Source organism: Oncorhynchus mykiss, chromosome 4, assembly GCF_013265735.2.
Source record: "Oncorhynchus mykiss isolate Arlee chromosome 4, USDA_OmykA_1.1, whole genome shotgun sequence".
NCBI classification, from domain to species: Eukaryota; Metazoa; Chordata; class Actinopteri; order Salmoniformes; family Salmonidae; genus Oncorhynchus; species Oncorhynchus mykiss.
In genome coordinates this window covers 26,337,197-26,356,600 of record NC_048568.1, presented here as the reverse complement: position 1 = coordinate 26,356,600, position 19,404 = coordinate 26,337,197, and the positions used below count along the sequence as shown (strand labels likewise).

General features: G+C 43.7%; 1 protein-coding gene across 4 annotated transcripts in view; it reads right to left on the bottom strand.

Moving 5' to 3' along the window:
- The window catches only part of LOC110522372 (WASP family member 1), a 138,126-nt gene that overhangs the window by 109,076 nt on the left and 9,646 nt on the right, over positions 1 to 19,404 (bottom strand). Inside the window, exon 2 of one of the 4 annotated variants that reach the window (XM_036976020.1) lies at positions 3,921 to 3,986. The exons of the other annotated variants lie outside the window; for them this stretch is intronic. The gene's annotated coding sequence lies outside the window, so the exon portion shown is untranslated. The remainder of the gene's footprint in view (positions 1 to 3,920; positions 3,987 to 19,404) is intronic. 4 annotated transcript variants of the gene reach the window in all.

The following is a 19,404-nucleotide window of genomic DNA, read 5'->3' as shown; positions in this document are numbered from 1 at the left end:
TCAGCGCTCAGACTGTCCGCAATAGGATGAGAGAGGCTGGACTGAGGGCTTGTAGGCCAGTTGTAAGGCAGGTCCCCACCAGACATCACCAGCAACAACGTTGCCTATGGGCACAAACCCACCATCGCTGGACCAGACAGGACTGGCAAAAAGTGCTCTTTACATGACGAGTCGCGGTTTTGTTTCACCAGGGGTGATGGTTGAATTCGCGTTTATCGTTGAAGGAATGAGTGTTACACCGAGGCCTGCACTTGGGAGCAGGATCTATTTGGAGGTGGAGGGTCCGTCATGGTCTGGGGCGATGTGTCACAGCATCATCGGACTGAGCTTGTTGTCATTGCAGGCAATTTCAACGCTTTGCGTTACAGGGAAGACATCTTCCTCCCTCATGTGGTACCCTTCCTGCAGGCTCATCCTGACATGACTCTCCAGCATGACAATGCCACCAGCCATACTGCACGTTCTGTGCATGATTTCCTGCAAGACAGGAATGTCAGTGTTCTGCCAATGGCCAGTGAAGAGCTCGGATCTCAACCCAATTGAGCACGTCTGGGACCTGTTGGATCGGAGGGTGAGGGCTAGGGCCATCTCCCCCAGAAATGTCAGGGAACTTGCTGGTGCCTTGGTGGAAGAGTGGGGTAACATCTCACAGCAATAACTGGCAAATCTGGTGCAGTCCATGAAGAGGAGATGCACTGGAATACTTAATGCAGCTGGTGGCTGTTACTTTGATTTTGACCCCCCCTTTGTTCAGGGACACATTATTCCATTTCTGTTAGTCACATGTCTGTGGAACTTGTTCAGTTTATGTCTCAGTTGTTGAATCATTATTTTCATACAAATATTTACACAAGTTAAGTTTGCTGAAAATAAATGCAGTTGACAGTGAGAGGACGTTTATTTTTTTGCTGAGTTTATGTTCATCCATTGTCTAACTGTTGCATTTCTTAGAATAAAAAAACATGACCGTTGCTCTATAAACAACGACAGTATAGGTGGCTTTAGATCAGTCGTTAGATTCATGTATGGTGATGTCTCCTCTCTCTTCTCTCTCTCCATCTCGGCGCTCTGTCAGAAGGCATTGTGTGTATCCCTGCTCGCCTCCAATCAACACATCTTGAAAAGGATGTCTCTTTTTCTCTCTCCCATTCTCTCTCTCACTCCCTCCCCCTTCCTCTCATTTCTTATCAGCGAGCATATTTCAAGGCCTGGGCATTCCCTTGATTGTTTGGTGGGGAAGGCTAGTAGGCCAGTCAGGAGTTTGTGTGTCTGTGTGTGAGACATTGTGTGTGACTGTGTGTGAGTGTTTCAGGGCTGTTAAGGAGGAGAGGGTCCAGGTTCTTATCGCCAGTCCCAGGCGATGTCCTTTATCTTTTCCCAGAGTTCCATCCCTGCCCCTCGCCGATGCTCTTCTGCCGGCGTGTGTGAGCCACGGATGTCTGAGTCGTCATTATACCGCTGTCACGTCAGCCGTCGCTTCTCTGGCCGTTATCTCCCCAACGCAGATATATGTGAACCTCAAACAAATATGTTCGGCGCTACACTGGGTCGAGCTGTTTCTGAGTAGAGGTACTGTGTCTCACCTCACTGTTTCTGAGTAGAGGTACTGTGTCTCACCTCACTGTTTCTGAGTAGAGGTACTGTGTCTCACCTCACTGTTTCTGAGTAGAGGTACTGTGTCTCACCTCACTGTTTCTGAGTAGAGGTACTGTGTCTCACCTCACTGTTTCTGAGTAGAGGTACTGTGTCTCACCTCACTGTTTCTGAGTAGAGGTACTGTGTCTCACCTCACTGTTTCTGAGTAGAGGTACTGTGTCTCACCTCACTGTTTCTGAGTAGAGGTACTGTGTCTCACCTCACTGTATCTGAGTAGATGTACTGTGTCTCACCTCACTGTTTCTGAGTAGAGGTGCTGTGTCTCACCTCACTGTTTCTGAGTAGAGGTACTGTTTTTCACCTCACTGTTTCTGAGTAGAGGTACTGTGTCTCACCTCACTGTTTCTGAGTAGATGTACTGTGTCTCACCTCACTGTTTCTGAGTAGAGGTACTGTTTTTCACCTCACTGTTTCTGAGTAGAGGTACTGTGTCTCACCTCACTGTTTCTGAGTAGAGGTACTGTGTCTCACCTCACTGTTTCTGAGTAGAGGTACTGTGTCTCACCTCACTGTTTCTGAGTAGAGGTACTGTGTCTCACCTCACTGTTTCTGAGTAGAGGTACTGTGTCTCACCTCACTGTTTCTGAGTAGAGGTACTGTGTCTCACCTCACTGTTTCTGAGTAAATGTACTGTGTCTCACCTCACTGTTTCTGAGTAGAGGTGCTGTGTCTCACTAATGCAGAACATGTATGGATGTTTTGTATCACTATCGTCATTGTCATCTCTCTCTGATGGTTGTGCTTCGGTCCGTTTAGTGTTAGGAGATGGAATGGAGGCTGACTGCTGAGAGGCTAAATGTAAACCTGATACCACAGTTCCAACCATTCACACAACATGTTACTCTGGTAGAGATTAATAGAATATGAATGGTGTAGAAAAAGTGGAGGAACAGAGTCTGAGTCTTTCCCAGGCTGCTCTAACATGATTCAAGTCTGACCGTTTATTCAAATTCTTTGGTTGAACAGTTTTTTTCTGGCGCTCAGGGATATGTGATGTCAGACTTTCAAAAAATGTGTTTCTCTGCTTCATTACATCTAAACCAATCTAAAGTGATAGGTCTACATCTAAACCAATCTAAAGTGATAGGTCTAAATCTAAACCAATCAAGCATCATATTTGTCATTATGAGAGATCATAATGTCTAGCAGGCTGTTATGTGACCATGTGGAGACAGAAGAGAGAGAGACAGCAGCATCAGCCACGGACGCCTGCCTGTCAGGACCAATCGCTCCTCTTCAGGTTGACACACAAATGAGAGCTCTGGTCATGGTCGCCCTGAGCCTTCGCTAACATTTACATAACCATGGTGCTCCACTCTGACCCCTGTCCTTAGGGGACCACAGGACGCCAACAGTTAATGTATTTAATTTGGCTTTATTTATGAAAATCCAAAGGGTTTGTATTCCTGATTCCATATATGATCATGAGTCTTATAATACCTGATGAGAGCACAATCACAAATACCAACACTTTAGATTTTCTTAAAGATGCACTATGCAGGAATCTCTCTGCCATTTCCTGTTTGCTAAAATGATAATAGTTAGCCTAATTTCAGTTTATGTGACAAAACAAGAGAGTATAGCATAGAGCAGGGGTTCTTAAACATTTGCAGCCTGGGACCCAAATTAGAAAGCATGTGTTTTCCTGGGAGCCAAGTTTATGAAAACATGTAACTATATGTAAATATTGGTACATTTCATTGCCCTTATGCCAGCCTAAAACAAATGCAATATAGACAAAAACAATTAACAATTAAATTCCAATATAGATAGAAATTAATATTTATTTTTTCCATTAAAAACTCTTACACATCTGTCTAGGTTGTTGGTAAAATACAATACATCATTTTCATTCTGAACTGGAATAAACTGATTGATCACATCACACAGACATTTAAAAATACACACACACACTCACGCACACACGGGCTCAGTTTTTGATAGTGCAACCCTAAGTAACAGTACAGATGAAAAATTATCAGGCATCCTGTACATCTTACTGTAGGAAGTATTGTTGATAGAAGGTCTAGGTTGGAACTGTTGCTGTTAAAATAAATATTTTTTATTCAGAACTGGAATAAACTGATTGATCACCTAACACAGAGGTAGCCCAGAAAACACACACACACAGTCCTAATGAGAGGTGTGTGGCTGGTTGAAGATTCAACAAGCAGGTCTATTCTACAAAACTGATGTCATTCTCAGCATTCAGTCTGTTTCTGTACTTGTTTTGAAGTATTCCAGAGTTGAGAACCCTGACTCACGTATTTGGTGCCAAACTGGATCAGGACATCTACTGCTTTCTCCGGCATGCAGGAGACCGCTTCCTGCTGTAGATGAGCAACTCAGAAGAGCAACTCAGTTTATTCAAGTTCAGAAAGAAATTACTACTTGTATTTTAACAGCAACAGTTCCAACCTAGACTTGTTTACAACACTAATTTATACAGTAAGAGAGACAATAGGCCTGATCATCCTCATCTGTAATGTTACATAGGGTTGCACTATCAGTAGCTAGCTAGCGTGCTTGGCTAACATTAGCTAGCGTGCTTTGGCTAACATTAGCTAGCTAGCTATTAGCTGTTTACAAGGGGATTGTTTGAAAGAGAAATTCACATCTACTTCTATGAGAGATAGTACTCCTTATTTCTGCTTATCATTATCAGCTGTTATAAAATGACAACTTACTTTTCCACTGTCAAAGCACTGTTTCCTGAAGCATTCTGCCCTGTTCTGAAAGAACTCCCTGACCCTGGGTTTACACGCTGTAGATGTTTGGTCGACATTTTTTCATTTTGCGAGACTCATCACTAAGCACTTCTCCGCACAAAACACATTGTGGGCGCTCCTCGTTATTTCTCAAAGTTTGTATGCAACCAAGAGAGAGAAACTCGTTGCTTGAACTCAATCAGAACTTGTGGCTAGCTTGAGTCGATTTGATGACAGTGGTGAGTGGTGGTGAGTGGGTCAGTAGCAGATGCCACGTTCAAAACAACCGGAACTCGCACTGAACAGAGAGCGCACTGAACAGAGAGCGCACTGAACAGAGAGCGCACTGAACAGAGAGCGCACTGAACAGAGAGCGCACTGAACAGGGAGCGCACTGAACAGGGAGCGCACTGAACAGAGAGTGCACTGAACAGAGAGTGCACTGAACAGACAGCGCAGATGCACTTGGCCAAATCAATTCCTGTAATTCATTAAATAATTATACATTTACTCTGACACGTCGCAACCCACCATTAACATGTGGGTCGTGACCCATACTTTAAGAAAGGCTGGTGTAGAGAACCATTGTGCCATCTAAACCGCTGGGAAATATATTTTCCAGAACCAAAAGTATTGTATTTTCAGCTGTTGTACATGCTGGTGTACAAAACCGAAAGTAAAAGATGCAAAAAGCTAAACTTAAGAACGGGAAGCATTGAATCAGCGCACATAGAATGCTCGGCTATGAAAAGCCAACTGACATTTACTCCTGAGGTGCTGGCCTGTTGCATCCTCGACAACCACTGTGATTATTATTATTATTTGACCCTGCTGGTCAACTATGAATATTTGAACATCTTGGCCATGTTCTGTTATAATCTCCACCCGGCACAGACAGAAGAGGACTGGCCACCCCTCATAGCCTGGTTCCTCTCTAGGTTTCTTCCTAGGTTCCGGCCATTCTAGGGAGTTTTTCCTAGCCACCATGCTTCTACCTCTGCATTGCTTGCTGTTTGAGGTTTTAGGCTGGGTTTCTGTACAGCACTTTGTGACATCAGCCGATGTAAGAAGGGCTTTATAATACATTTGATTGATTGACAGAACAGATCTACCGCTTTTTAGACACGATTTCAATGAGAATTACAGATCTATAACACACATTTCTATGTAAATTTGGTTCAGCCTCCCAAAAGGTTACATATCGCAGCTTTAAATGAAGACACACGATTACTCATCATTAAACTTATCTTATAAAAAACAATCAATCATAATCACTAGTTATACACATGGTTATACACACTACACATGGTTGATGATATTACTAGTTTATCTAACGTGTCCTGCGTTGCATATAATTGATGCGGTGCGCATTCGCGAAAAAGAACTGTCGTTGCTCCAACTTATACCTAACCATAAACATCAATGCCTTTCTTAAAATCAATACACAGAAGTATATATTTTTAAACCTGCATATTTAGCTAAAAGAAATCCAGGTTAGCAGGCATTATTAACCAGGTGAAATTGTGTCAGTGTATATGCAACAGTTTGGGCCGCCTGGCTCGTTGCGAACTAATTTGCCAGAATTTTACGTAATTGTGACATAACATTGAAGGTTGTGTAATGTAACAGCAATATTTAGACTTAGGGATGCCATCCGTTAGATAAAATACGGAACGGTTCCATATTTCACTGAAATAAAACGTTTTGTTTTCGAAATTATAGTTTCCGGATTCGACCATATTAATGACCTAAGGCTCGTATTTCTGTGTGTTATTATGTTATAATTAAGTCCATGATTTGATAGAGCAGTCGGACTGAGCGATGGTAGGCAGCAGCAGGCTCGTAGGCATTCATTCAAACAGCACTTTTGGGCGTTTTGCCAGCAGCTCTTCGCTGTGCTTCAAGCATTGCGCTGTTTATGACTTCAAGCCTATCAACTCCCGAGATTAGGCTGGTGTAACCAATCTGAAATGGCTAGCTAGTTAGCGGGGTGCGCGCTAATAGCGTTTCAAACGTCACTCGCTCTGAGACTTGGAGTAGTTGTTCCCCTTGCTCTGCATGGGTAACTCTGCTTCGAGGGTGGCTGTTGTCGATGTGTTCCTGGTTCGAGCCCAGGTAGGAGCGAGGATAGGGACGGAAGCTATACTGTTACACTGGCAATACTAAAGTGCCTATAAGAACATCCAATAGTCAAAGGTATATGAAATACAAATCGTATAGAGAGAAATAGTCCTATAATTCCTATAATAACTACAACCTAAAACTTCTTACCTGGGAATATTGAAGACTCATGTTAAAAGGAACCACCAGCTTTCATATTCTGAGCAAGGAACTTAAACATTAGCTTTCTTACATGGCACATATTGCACTTTTACTTTCTTCTCCAACACATTGTTTTTGCATTATTTAAATCAAATTGAACATGTTTCATTTTATTTGAAGCTAAATTGATTTTATTGATGTATTATACTAAGTTAAAATAAGTGTTCATTCAGTATTGTTGCAATTGTCATTATTACAAATAAATAAATAAAATCTGCTGATTAATCGGTATCGGCTTTTTTTGGTCCTCCAATAATTGGTATCGGAGTTGAAAAATCATAATCGGTCGACATCTAGCGGGTACTACCGGTTTGCTGAAATTAGTGCTTAGGGGCAAAATTCGTAATGTGGCTTGAGCACTTTCCCCCTATTCTTCTCAACCAACGACAATCAGCGCATATCCACGGCACCGTGGCTATAAACATACCTATCACTCTTGTAATGTCTTTGGCCCGGTCAGAATCAGCTGCGAAGGGCTGCTTGAATGCAGAAAGATGTTGTGTTGTTGTTTCTTTGTCTTCAGCTCCGGTGGTAGGAATGCTGGGGTGATGTCAGTGTAAATGTGTCAACATGTGTGAGGTGTTGGCAGCTGCATAGGCTATTCCCGTTGAGCAGTGGCGACACTCTCTCCATCCATTGTCGTTGTAATCTACTAGGAAGCCAAAATGTTCCCAAACTGGAGAATTTCATTACAATTCACTGTGCTAAAAGCCTTACTTTAGTTGTGAGAGATACCGCCTGGCCTCACTGTAATAGGTCATACCAGTCAAACACACACACCCCAACATGCACGCACACAATTGCCAGAAGCTGCCGTGCCCGTGTGGCTCGGAGCACAGAAGCCAAAATGTCACCATGCTCGGTGTCTCGGAGCGGGATTCCGGACAGCTGCCCGCAGAGGGAAAGGTTGGGATCAATCGGAACACTCACCTAATAAAAAGATTGGAATGGCATAGCGCCTCTTACCCCTCCTCTTCTGCTCTTTCCTCTCCACGGTCCCTTGCTTCGCTCTAGGAGCAGCACTTGCTCCTGAATAAAATAACCTACCGAGCAGAAGACTGATTATACTGCTGCAATCCATCTGTCAGCTTCACAGTCCTCACATTCCAACACCTTTGCTTGTGAGTGCGTACGTGTGTGTATCATGTATGTGAGTGTGTGTGCATGTGCGTGCGTGCGTGCGTGTGTGTGCGTGTGTGAGAAAGGCTTGCATATTTTGAATTTTAATGTAGAACCATAGAACAGAATCTAAAGAGGGAAAGAGATGGTTTGGAACACCTGCTGGGATAAAACCACACAAACTAATCCATGTGAAACTGACGCACAGCATACTTCCTTGTCAACTCAATACCCATCAGAAAAAACAAGGGAGGGGGCAAACCTTGATCTCAATGTCTACTAATCCTACAGCAGGGTCACATTCGCGCAGAATTCAGCATTTTTCACACAACAACAACACGCATCTAAAATGCTTCATATTTTCATTTCTATACAGCTTCAGTCACGGTTCGCTTCAAATCATTAATAAAAGGACACATTTGTGCTTCAGTTGCACTTCTCCACGTGGATGAGAAACATTTGCTATCGTCTTGATAAATCCGCTTCCTGCATTGACGAACAGCAGACAGCGCTCTGACTGCTGTACTTTTCTCCGGTGGAGTTTTTAAAATGGCAAAACATTAGGAAACGTAGCTGGCTACATTCTTTCTATGATAAACATGAGAAATCTGATGGCCATGCATAAAAATACTTAACTTTTTCATTGTAAGCTAATTTACTTGTGTGGTTGCTGGCCAAATAGTGTTGCACTTGTGTGATCATCTGATTAAAACTATTTTATGACAAATGTATTTTGTGTGAAGAAAAACTACAGTTGCACGTTCCTGATCACTCTATTGAAGGGTTAACGCAGGTGAAATGGTTTAAAACACTAGTTTTTTTACGGTCTGCATTTTGAAAATGCAGATTTCTTAAAGCTAATCTGACCCCTGTACAGGCATCCACAAAACAATATCAAGTAGCTTCAACTCAATTGAACTCAGTTCACCTCACTGGGTCTGCACTGGGTCCATGCTGTAAGCACCAACTCTCATCCAGACGCCAACAGCGGTAGGCTCTGTGGTTTTCTGTGGCTGTGGACTGGATGATGGTCCCCAGTCACAGTCAGTCAGTCAGTCACAGCCAGTCAAAGTCCACTGGCTGCCAGGCCACATGTGCCCTCATGGGCAATACATCAGATTCACTAGCTATTCTATGAAGTTGAATCCAATGTATTACAGAGACCAGGACAACAATGACAACAACAACAATTCTGAAATGCTAAATGACTGTGATGTTTATGCTACAGAACATCACTGTTTTGATTTCATCCTCTATTGCATGTATGTAATGGTAAACACTCACACCGGGTTTGTAGGCATGGAGTCTATAAATTGAAGAAGAAGCTTGCATAAGGGGAGCCCTTGTCTTAGCAACACAGTATTACAGTATTTGCCCTGCCCTTAATATACTCCTCAAGATAGTGTACACTTCCTTAACTATATGCTATATTGCAGTGGCACCGCGACCCTAAAGAAACATCTACAGAAATAGAAACCAAAAATCAAATCAACTGTCGCCACACCTCCCCGGCAGCTCCTCTGGCCCTGCCTGCCTGCTAGAGGAGCTTTTAATCATTCTAAACTTCCTGTGAACTACTTCCTCTCTTCCTCCTCCTTATCCTTCTCCTCCTCCTCATCCTTCTCCTCATCCTTCTCCTCCTCCTCTCCTCCTGGCTCTGCAGATATTTCCTATCTATTCCACCTATTTTCGAACAGCTCCTAAGTGCCATAGAATCCCCTTTACCCTCTGTGTGACCTCTACTCTAAACCAGTGCTTTCACGCCCCTGTGTATTCCATGGACTGATATGAATTGCTAATACTGTTGGAACCAGTAATTGATATTTACAGTATGCATTATATGTTTCTAAGCAGAGGCTTTGGTGGTTGGCTGGAATATTCTGTGAAAACATAAAAGACAACGGAGGAGAGTGCAGACTGGCCAGCCTCTGCTGCCTGTCTGCCCATCCGGATGCCAGGGTGGGAGGGTGTCTGCCTGGGCCGGGCCCCGTTCCAAACCAAATTGATACAGGGCTGAGCCTGGCCGCATGTAAATCCAACGAGAGACGCCTCCTCACAGTGAGACGTAATTAAAACAGCTAAATATTGGCTTCTAATTGGCAGGCAGTATTGTGTGTGTGTGTGTGTGTGTGTGTGTCATCCTGCTGAGGGATTGGGGTCAAACACATTGAGATGCTAAACAGCTACCTCCTTTCCTTTCTTTTTTCTCACTACAGTATCTCTTCCTACCTCTCTCCCTTCATCTCTCACTCATTCTAACCTCACTATTTTCTTTGCTATCCATCGCCTTCCTTTCCCTTCATCCCCTACTATCTTGTTCTCTCACTCCTTCTCAGACTCCCTCCTTCATTCCTCCATCTGAGGGGAATAAATACAGGAATAACGGTGTTTATGAAAATGCTCATACGCTCCTCTGTGGCTGTAATTGAATACAGGCAACTGAATCGTGACGCGGGGGATTCAACTGCCCAGGCGTGATTAACACACCTCACCTCCCACCACTCTGCCCCTCCATCAATCAACACACATCACCACAGAGACCAGGGTATCAGGGCATTCCACCTCAATGCCACCACCATCAGGGATTGTGTGTGTGTGTGTGTGTGTGTGTGTGTGTGTGTGTGTGTGTGTGTGTGTGTGTGTGTGTGTGTGTGAGAGAGACTGGGAGAGAGAGAGAAAAAGAGAGAGAATCCCCATACTTTAATGAAGAAGGCTTCTCCATCTTGGAGGGGGAAATCAATCATTTCCAGGCCCAGAGACATGTACTCGTCTGTGGCGACCTAAATGCCAGAACCTGGAGGTGACAGCATTCCCTTCCCCATATGCCCTCGAGGCACAACTACGACAACATAACCAACAAAACGGATCAAAACTCCTGCCGCTCTGTCGCATGCTGGGTATGAACATAGTCAATGGTGGGTTTCGAGGGGACTCCTATGGTAGGTACACCTATAGCTCATCTCTTGGCAGTAGTACTGTAGACTACTTTATCACTGACCTCAACCCAAAGTGTCTCAGAGCATTCACAATCAGCCCACTGACACCCCTATCAGATCACAGCAAAATCACAGTCTACTTGAACAGAGCAATTCTCAATCATGAGGCATCAAAGCCAAAGGAAATTAATAATATTAAGAAATGCTATAGATGGAAGGAATGTAGTGTGGAAACCTAGCAAAAAACAATTAGGCAACAACAAATTCAATCCCTTTTAGACATCTTCCTGAACAAAACATTTCACTGTAATAGTGAAGGTATAAACTTGTCAGTAGAAAACCTAAACAGTATATTTGACCTCTCAGCTTCCCTATCAAATAAAAAAAAAAGGAAACAGAAAGCCGAAGAAAATTAACAACAATGACAAATGGTTTGATGAAGAACGCAAAAACCTAGGAAATAAAATGAGAAACCTGTCCAACAAAAAACATATAGACGCAGAAAACCTGAGCATACGCCTTCACTATGGTGAATCACTTAAACAATACAGAAATAAACTACGGGGAAAAAAAGAACAGCACGTCAGAAATCAGCTCAATGTAATTGAAGAATCCATAGACAACGGAGATGTATGGGTAAAACACACATGTATGGGTAAACCCTATAACAAATAACAAACAGCAAAAACATATACATGATCAAATACAAATCTTAGAATCAACTATTAAAGACTACCAGAACCCACTGGATTCTCCAATTACCTTGAATGAGCTACAGGACAAAATACAAACCCTCCAACCCAAAAAGGCCTGTGGTGTTGATGATATCCTCAATGAAATTATAAAATATACAGACCACAAATTCCAATTGGCTATACCTAAACACTTTAACATCATCCTTAGCTCTGGCATCTTTCCCAATATTTGGAACCAAGGACTGATCACCCCAATCCACAAAAGTGGAGACAAATTTGACCCCAATAACTACCGTGGGATATGCGTCAACAGCAACCTTGGGGAAATCCTCTGCATTATCGTTAACAGCAGGCTTGTATATTTCCTCAGTGAAAACGTAAATGTATGGCGCAAATGTCAAATTGGCTTTTTACCAAATTATCGTACGACAGACCACGTATTCACCCTGGACACCCCAATTTACAAACAAACAAACCACAACAAAGGCAAAGTATTCTCATACTTTGTTGATTTCAAAAAAGCTTTTGACTCAATTTGGGATGAGGGTCTGCTATACAAATTGATGGAAGGTGGTGTTGGGGGAAAAACATACAACATTATAAAACCCATGTACACAAACAAGTGTGCGATTAAAATAGGCAAAAAACACATTTCTTTCCACAGGGCCGTGTGGTGAGACAGGGATGCAGCTTAAGCCCCACCCTCTTCAACATATATATCAATGAATTGGCGAGGGCACTAGAACAATCTGCAGCACCCAGCCTCACCATACTAGAATCTGAAGTCAAATGTCTACTGTTTGCTGATGATCTGGTGCTTCTCTCCCCAATCAAGGAGGTCCTACAGCAGCACCTAGATCTTCTGCACAGATTCTGTCAGACCTGGGCCATGACAGTAAATCTCAGTAAGACCAAAATAATGGTGTTCCAAAAAAGGCCCAGTCGCCAGGACCACTAATACAAATTCCATCTAGACACTGTTGCCCTAGAGCACACAAAAAACTATACATACCTCAGCCTAAACATCAGCACCACAGATAACTTCCACAAAGCTGTCTTCAAGACAAGGCAAGAAGGCAAGAGTCTTAGAGACAAGGCAAGAAGGGCATTCTATGCAATCAAAAGGAACATAAAATTTGACATACCAATTAGGATCTGGCTAAAAAAATACTTGAATCCGTTATAGAACCCATTGCCCTTTATGGTTCCACTCACCAACCAAGAATTCACAAAATGGGACAAACACCAAATGGAGACTCCGCATGCAGAATTCTGCAAAAATATCCTCTGTGTACAATGTAAAACACCAAATACTGCATGCAGAGCAGAGTTAGGCTGTAACGGTTTTCCTGTTGTGAAGTAGAGGCGGACCAAAACGCAGCGTGGTGATGATTCGTGTTTGTTTAATAAAGGAAAACTATACATGAATAAACTACAAAACAATGAAATGTGAAAACCTAAAACAGCCTATCTGGTGCAAACACAGAGACAGGAACAATCACCCACAAACACACAGTGAAACCCAGGCTACCTAAATATGGTTCCCAATCAGAGACAATGACTAACACCTGCCTCTGATTGAGAACCATATCAGGCCAGACATAGAAATAGACAAACAAGACATCCAACATAGAATGCCCACTCAGATCACACCCTGACTAACCAAAACATAGAAACATACAAAGCAAACTATGGTCAGGGTGTGACATAGGCCGATTATCAAAATCCATAAAAGAGACGTTAGATTCTACAACCACCTAAAAGGAAGCGATTCCCAAACCTTCCATAACAAAGCCATCACCTACAGAGAGATGAACCTGGAGAAGAGTCCCCTAAGCAAGCTGGCTCTGTTCACAAACACAAACAGACCCCACAGAGCCCCAGGACAGCAGCACAATTAGACCCAACCAGATCATGAGAAAACAAAAAGATAATTACTTGACACATTGGAAAGAATTAACAAAAAACTGAGCAAACTAGAATGTTATTTGGTCCTAAACAGAGAGTACACAGTGGCAGAATACCTGACCACTGTGACTGACCCAAACTTAAGGAAAGCTTTGACTATGTAGACTCAGTGAACATAGTCTTGCTATTGAGAAAGGCCGCCGTAGGCAGACATGGCTCTCAAGAGAAGACAGGCTATGTGCACACTGCCCACAAAATGAGGTGGAAACTGAGCTGCACTCCTGCCAAATGTGTGACCATATTAGAGACACATATTTGTCACGCCCTGATCTGTTTCACCTGTCTTTGTGATTGTCTCCACCCACCTCTAGGTGTTACCTGTTTTCCCCATTAGTCCCTGGTGTATTTATTCCTGTTTCCTGTTTTCTCTGTGCCAGTTCGTCTTGTTTTGCCAAGTCAACTAGCGGTTTTCCTAGCCCCTATTTTTCCCAGTCTCTGTTTTTTCCTAGCCCCCTGGTTGTGACACTTGTCTATCCTGAAACCGAATCTGCCTGCCTGACCACTCTGCCTGTTCTGACCACTCTGCCTATCGCCTGGTACTGTTTGGACTTTTACCTGGTTTATGAACTCTCACCTGTCCTCGACTTGCCTTTGGCCTACCCCGTTGTTATAATAAATATCGGAGCCCAACCATCTGCCTCCTGTGTCTGCATTTGGGTCTCGCCTTGTGCCCTTATTGTATTTCCCTCAGTTTACACAGATCCACAAAGAATTCGATTAGGTGAAATACCACAGTGTGCCATCACAGCAGCAAGATTTATGACCTGTTGCCACAAGAAAAGGGCAACCAGTGAAGAAGAAACACCACTGTAAATACAACCCATATTTATGCTTATTTTCCCTTTTGTACTTTAACTATTTCCACATAATATGACATTTGACATGTCTTTATTCTTTTGGAACTTCTGTGAGTGTAATGTTTACTGTTAATTTTGATTGTTTCTTTCACTTTTGTTGATCTAGTTCACTTGCTTTGGCAATGTTACCCTATGTGTCCCATGCCAATAAAGCCCTTAAATTGAAATTGAATTTTGAGAGAGAGATGAGGCTTGTCGTGCAGCCAGTGATCCCATCTTGCATAGACACAGAGACAGAGAACAGTGTATGTCAGCTGCCGAGTCTCTGTGCTTTAGGTAACTTTGCATATTCAAATCTATTACACAGAAATAAACATGTACTGAAACAAGCACAAGCCTGCATGTCACTGTAATGTATTGTTGCCTATGGTGCTGGTTTGGTCCTGTTTGATTCATCTATAGTCTAAGAGAGGAGCAGAGCAGACACCTAAAAAACAGCTAAAATCTAATGTGTGTAACTATGGTCCCACTTTAACAAATTCACCTGGTTAGATAATATGACCACAAAGGAATGTGCACAAAGACACACAGTATCCAGTGGACGCTGAGGGGGACTCAAGCTGCTGCATTGTGCTGTGTAAAGTATCAGACTACGTTTACCATCCAAACAAACACACGACACCGCAGGAGGGGCCTCCTGCCTGCACACACACACATATACACACACGCAGTCTCCCTACCTTACCTGACCCCATTGTGTCACAGTGCTTGGGTCCTTGCCTGGAGAGAGAGACTGAGAGAAAGGAGCAGGCCAACCATGCAACAGAAAGCAGCTCTGGTTCCAGGCCTGATCATGTATTACTGATTACTGACTGACTGACTGTAGTCCTCAGGGTCCTCCTGAACTCTTTACGTTCAAAGCCACAGCACAGGGTTAGCCTACCTAGGAGAAGCACTTCCACAAACAAACTAGGTTACTAGTGGTTATTGTGTATCAGTATATGATTATACCCTGATGAAGAAGCTTGGCTGTCGAAACGTTGGTATTAAATTTTTGAATCTGAGCTCCAAGAGTGTACTCTCTTTTATTTTCAAGTTTCTACTCCACTAGCCAGCACCTCGTCTTAATAGGTGTGCGTTTCTTTTTCTTCTAGATTATTGTGTATCAGTAACCTGTTAGGCTAGTTACCCTATTACTACACAACAGCTAATACTCTGAAGGCTTCCGTTCCCCCCTATAGGCAGTTGAAGTACATATGGTTACTAGAGGTGGTGTGGCTTCAAAACAACACATTACCTCTTACTCAATGACCACATACGATTCTGAGACTTCCCTGCACCATCATGTGAGCCATTACGAGAGATATCATACACGGAACACCTGCAGTTTACAGTTTACACACCACGGAAAGATGGAAGGAGGGCGGAGATGAGGAGGGAGACAGAGAGAGAGACAGAGAGAGAGACAAAGAGGGAGACAGAGAGGGAGACAGAGAGGGAGACAGGTAGGGAGACAGAGAGGAAGACAGAGAGCGTCTTTGGTTTATCCTTAACCTTATTGAGGCAGAGAGAGAGAGGGAGACAGGGAGGAGAGGAGAGAGACAGGGAGGAGATGAGGAGGGAGACAGAGAGGGAGACAGAGAGGGAGACAGAGAGAGACAGAGAGCGTCTTTGGTTTATCCTTAACCTTATTGAGGCAGAGAGAGAGAGGGAGACAGGGAGGAGAGGAGAGAGACAGGGAGGAGAGAGACAGGGAGGAGATGAGGAGGGAGACAGAGAGGGAGACAGAGAGAGAGACAGAGAGGGAGACAGAGAGAGACAGAGAGCGTCTTTGGTTTATCCTTAACCTTATTGAGACAGAGAGAGAGAGGGAGACAGGGAGGAGAGAGACAAAGGGAGGGAATAAAAGAGGTGGAGAGGAGAGACGGAAAGATATCATACTGTGAGTACCTGCTGTTTGCTGTAGAGAGAGGAAGACAGAAGGAGGGAGGGAGGGAAAGAGAAGTGCGAGAACAATCTGGGTAAAAAAGGGTTGGAAAGGTGAATGATGGGGTGAGAGAGGGCAGGGTTAGGTTGCCACCCAGACTCTCTCTGACTGTAGTGAATGGGGGGCACTTCTGCTCCAATGGGAGCAGTAGGAAGAGAGAAGAGGTTCTGGGTGGGGGTGGGGGTGGGAGAAAGACAGAGGACAGGGATGAAGGGTGGTGATACACAAGAGGCACCAGTCAGTCAGTGAGACAGGATCAGGACAGAGACAGCATTATGGAGCCCTGAGCCCAGTAGGGCAGGCAGAGGAGGAACAATGGCCCCAGTGTGTAACGCCTCTGCCCTCCACTGCCACCCAACAGCTGGGACATATAGAATCTAGACAGACAGACAGACAGACAGACAGACAGACCAAATAGCAGGTTCGCTTTGGGGATTCACACACACAACCCCTGGCTTCATTTTACTGTCCTCTCTCTCCACATTCTCCTTTTCCAGTTTTTCTACCCAATCTCCTATAGCTCCCTCTTTTCTCCCTGTCTACTCTCTCTCTGTCTCTCTCTCTCTCTGTGCCTCTCTGTGTTTCTCTGTCTCTCTCTCTCACTCTCTGTCTCTCTCTCTCTCAATTCAATTCAATTCAAGGGGCTTTATTGGCATGGGAAACATGTGTTAACATTGCCAAAGCAAGTGAGGTAGATAATATAGAAAGTGAATATATAAAGTGAAATAAACAATACAAATGAACAGTAAACATTACACATACAGAAGTTTAAAAACAATAAAGAATTATATATATACAGTGTTTTAACAATGTACAAATGGTTAAAGGACACAAGATAAAATAAATAAGCATAAATATGGGTTGTATTTACAATGGTGTTTGTTCTTCACTGGTTGCCCTTTTTCGTGGCAACAGGTCACAAATCTTGCTGCTGTGATGGCACACTGTGGTATTTCACCCAGTAGATATGGGAGTTTATCAAAATTGGATTTGTTTTCGAATTCTTTGTGGATCTGTGTAATCTGAGGGAAATATCTCTCTCTAATATGGTCATACATTGGGCAGGAGGTTAGGAAGTGCAGCTCAGTTTCCACCTCATTTTGTGGGCAGTGAGCACATAGCCTGTCTTCTCTTGAGAGCCATGTCTGCCTACGGCGGCCTTTCTCAATAGCAAGGCTATGCTCACTGAGTCTGTACATAGTCAAAGCTTTCCTTAATTTTGGGTCAGTCACAGTGGTCAGGTATTCTGCCGCTGTGTACTCTCTGTTTAGGGCCAAATAGCATTCTAGTTTGCTTCAGATTCATCTCTCTGTAGGTAATGGCTTTGTTATGGAAGGTTTGGGAATCGCTTCCTTTTAGGTGGTTATAGAATTTAACGGCTCTTTTCTGGATTTTGATAATTACTGGGTATCGGCTCTCACTCTGTCTCTCTCACTCTCTGTCTTTCTCTCTCTCTCTGTGCCTCTGTGTTTCTCTCTCTCTCACTCTCTGTCTCTCTCTCACTCTGTCTCTCTCTCTCTCTGTGCCTCTCTGTGTTTCTCTCTCTCTCACTCTGTCTCTCACTCTCTCTCTCTCTCTCTCTCTCTCTCTCTGTGCCTGTGTTTCTCTCTCTCTGTCTCTCTCTCAGTCTGTCTCTCTCACTCTCTCTCTCTGTGCCTCTCTGTGTTTCTCTCTCTCTCTCTCTCTCTCACACTCTCTGTCTCTCTCTCACTCTGTCTCTCACTCTCTGTCTCTCTCTCTCTCTCTCTGTGCCTGTGTTTCTCTCTCTCTGTCTCTCTCTCACTCTGTCTCTCTCACTCTCTGTCTCTCTGTGCCTCTCTGTGTTTCTCTCTCTCTCTCTCTCTCTCAATTCAATTTTCTTTATTGGCATGACGTAGCAATGTCCATATAGCCAAAGCTTACTTTGGATATTTACAATATGAAAATAATAAGAATCAAAATTGTCAACAGGACAACAGTAACAGCAATAACCAAGGGTCAAAATAACCATACATTGAACAATAACAACAAGCATACAGTAGAGGACATGTGCAGGTTGATTGGTCTGTCAGACACTGTCCCTCATCTTATGGCAGGCAATGTATCTTATGGCAATGTAGTACACTACCAACCCACATCTCTCTGCGTCTTCCCCCAACAGGACCGGTAGCCTATTCACATCAGAGAGGTCTTTGAAACCTTGAATAAGGGTTTCAAATTTGGGGAAATGACACTCTCTAACTGTTTTATATTTTTTACATTTTGTCTCTCTCTCTCTCTCTCTTTCTCTCTCTCTCTCTCTCTCTCTCCCCCTCGCTGTCTCTCTCTCTCCCCCCTCTCTGTCTCTCTCCCCCCCTCTCTGTCTCTCTCTCTCTCCCCCTCTCTTTCTCTGTCTCTCTCTCTCTCCCCCTCGCTGTCTCTCTCTCTCCCCCCTCTCTGTCTCTCTCCCCCCCTCTCTGTCTCTCTCTCTCTCCCCCTCTCTTTCTCTGTCTCTCTCTCTCTCCCCCTCGCTGTCTCTCTCTCTCCCCCCTCTCTGTCTCTCTCCCCCCCTCTCTGTCTCTCTCTCTCTCTCCCCCTCTCTTTCTCTGTCTCTCTCTCTCTCCCCCTCTCTGTCTCTCTCTCTCCCCCCTCTCTGTCTCCCCCCCCCCCTCTGTCTCTCTCTCTCTGTCTCTCCGTGCCGTACATCCCTTGCTTCTCTCCACTTCTTTTGCAGGAAGCAGAAGCAGAGATTCACCAGGCAGGCAGAAGAGAAGGCTACAGGCTGGCAACAGATCAAAGCAACCACAACAAACAGGAGAGAGAGGAAAGGAGAGAAGAAAGCCTCTGGATGAGACTGAGTGATGCCAAAGCACTTTTAAAAGTGAACATCTCACAAGAGAGGAATAAGAAATGCAGTTATTACTTTATTACTAGCCTAACAGAGCAAACCTGCAGACATGACACTTCTACTGACATTATTTCTCTAATATAAAGAATATACTACTGTAATGTTTACAGTAATGTACTGTTAAACCAAAGTGTCTTTGGAATTTAAGTTACATACTGTACCTTTATTTACAGTAACAGGTAACTAACTGGCTGTAGTAACTTACCGTAAAAACAGTGTAGGCTTAGGTAGAACTTACACAAAGGGCAGTATAGGGAAAAAAGGCATGGAAGACTGGGCAGTAGGCTATTTATGTCCACCTCTATTTATCGCCCCCATCTGGTTCTGTGATTCTCTCCACTGGGCCTGTT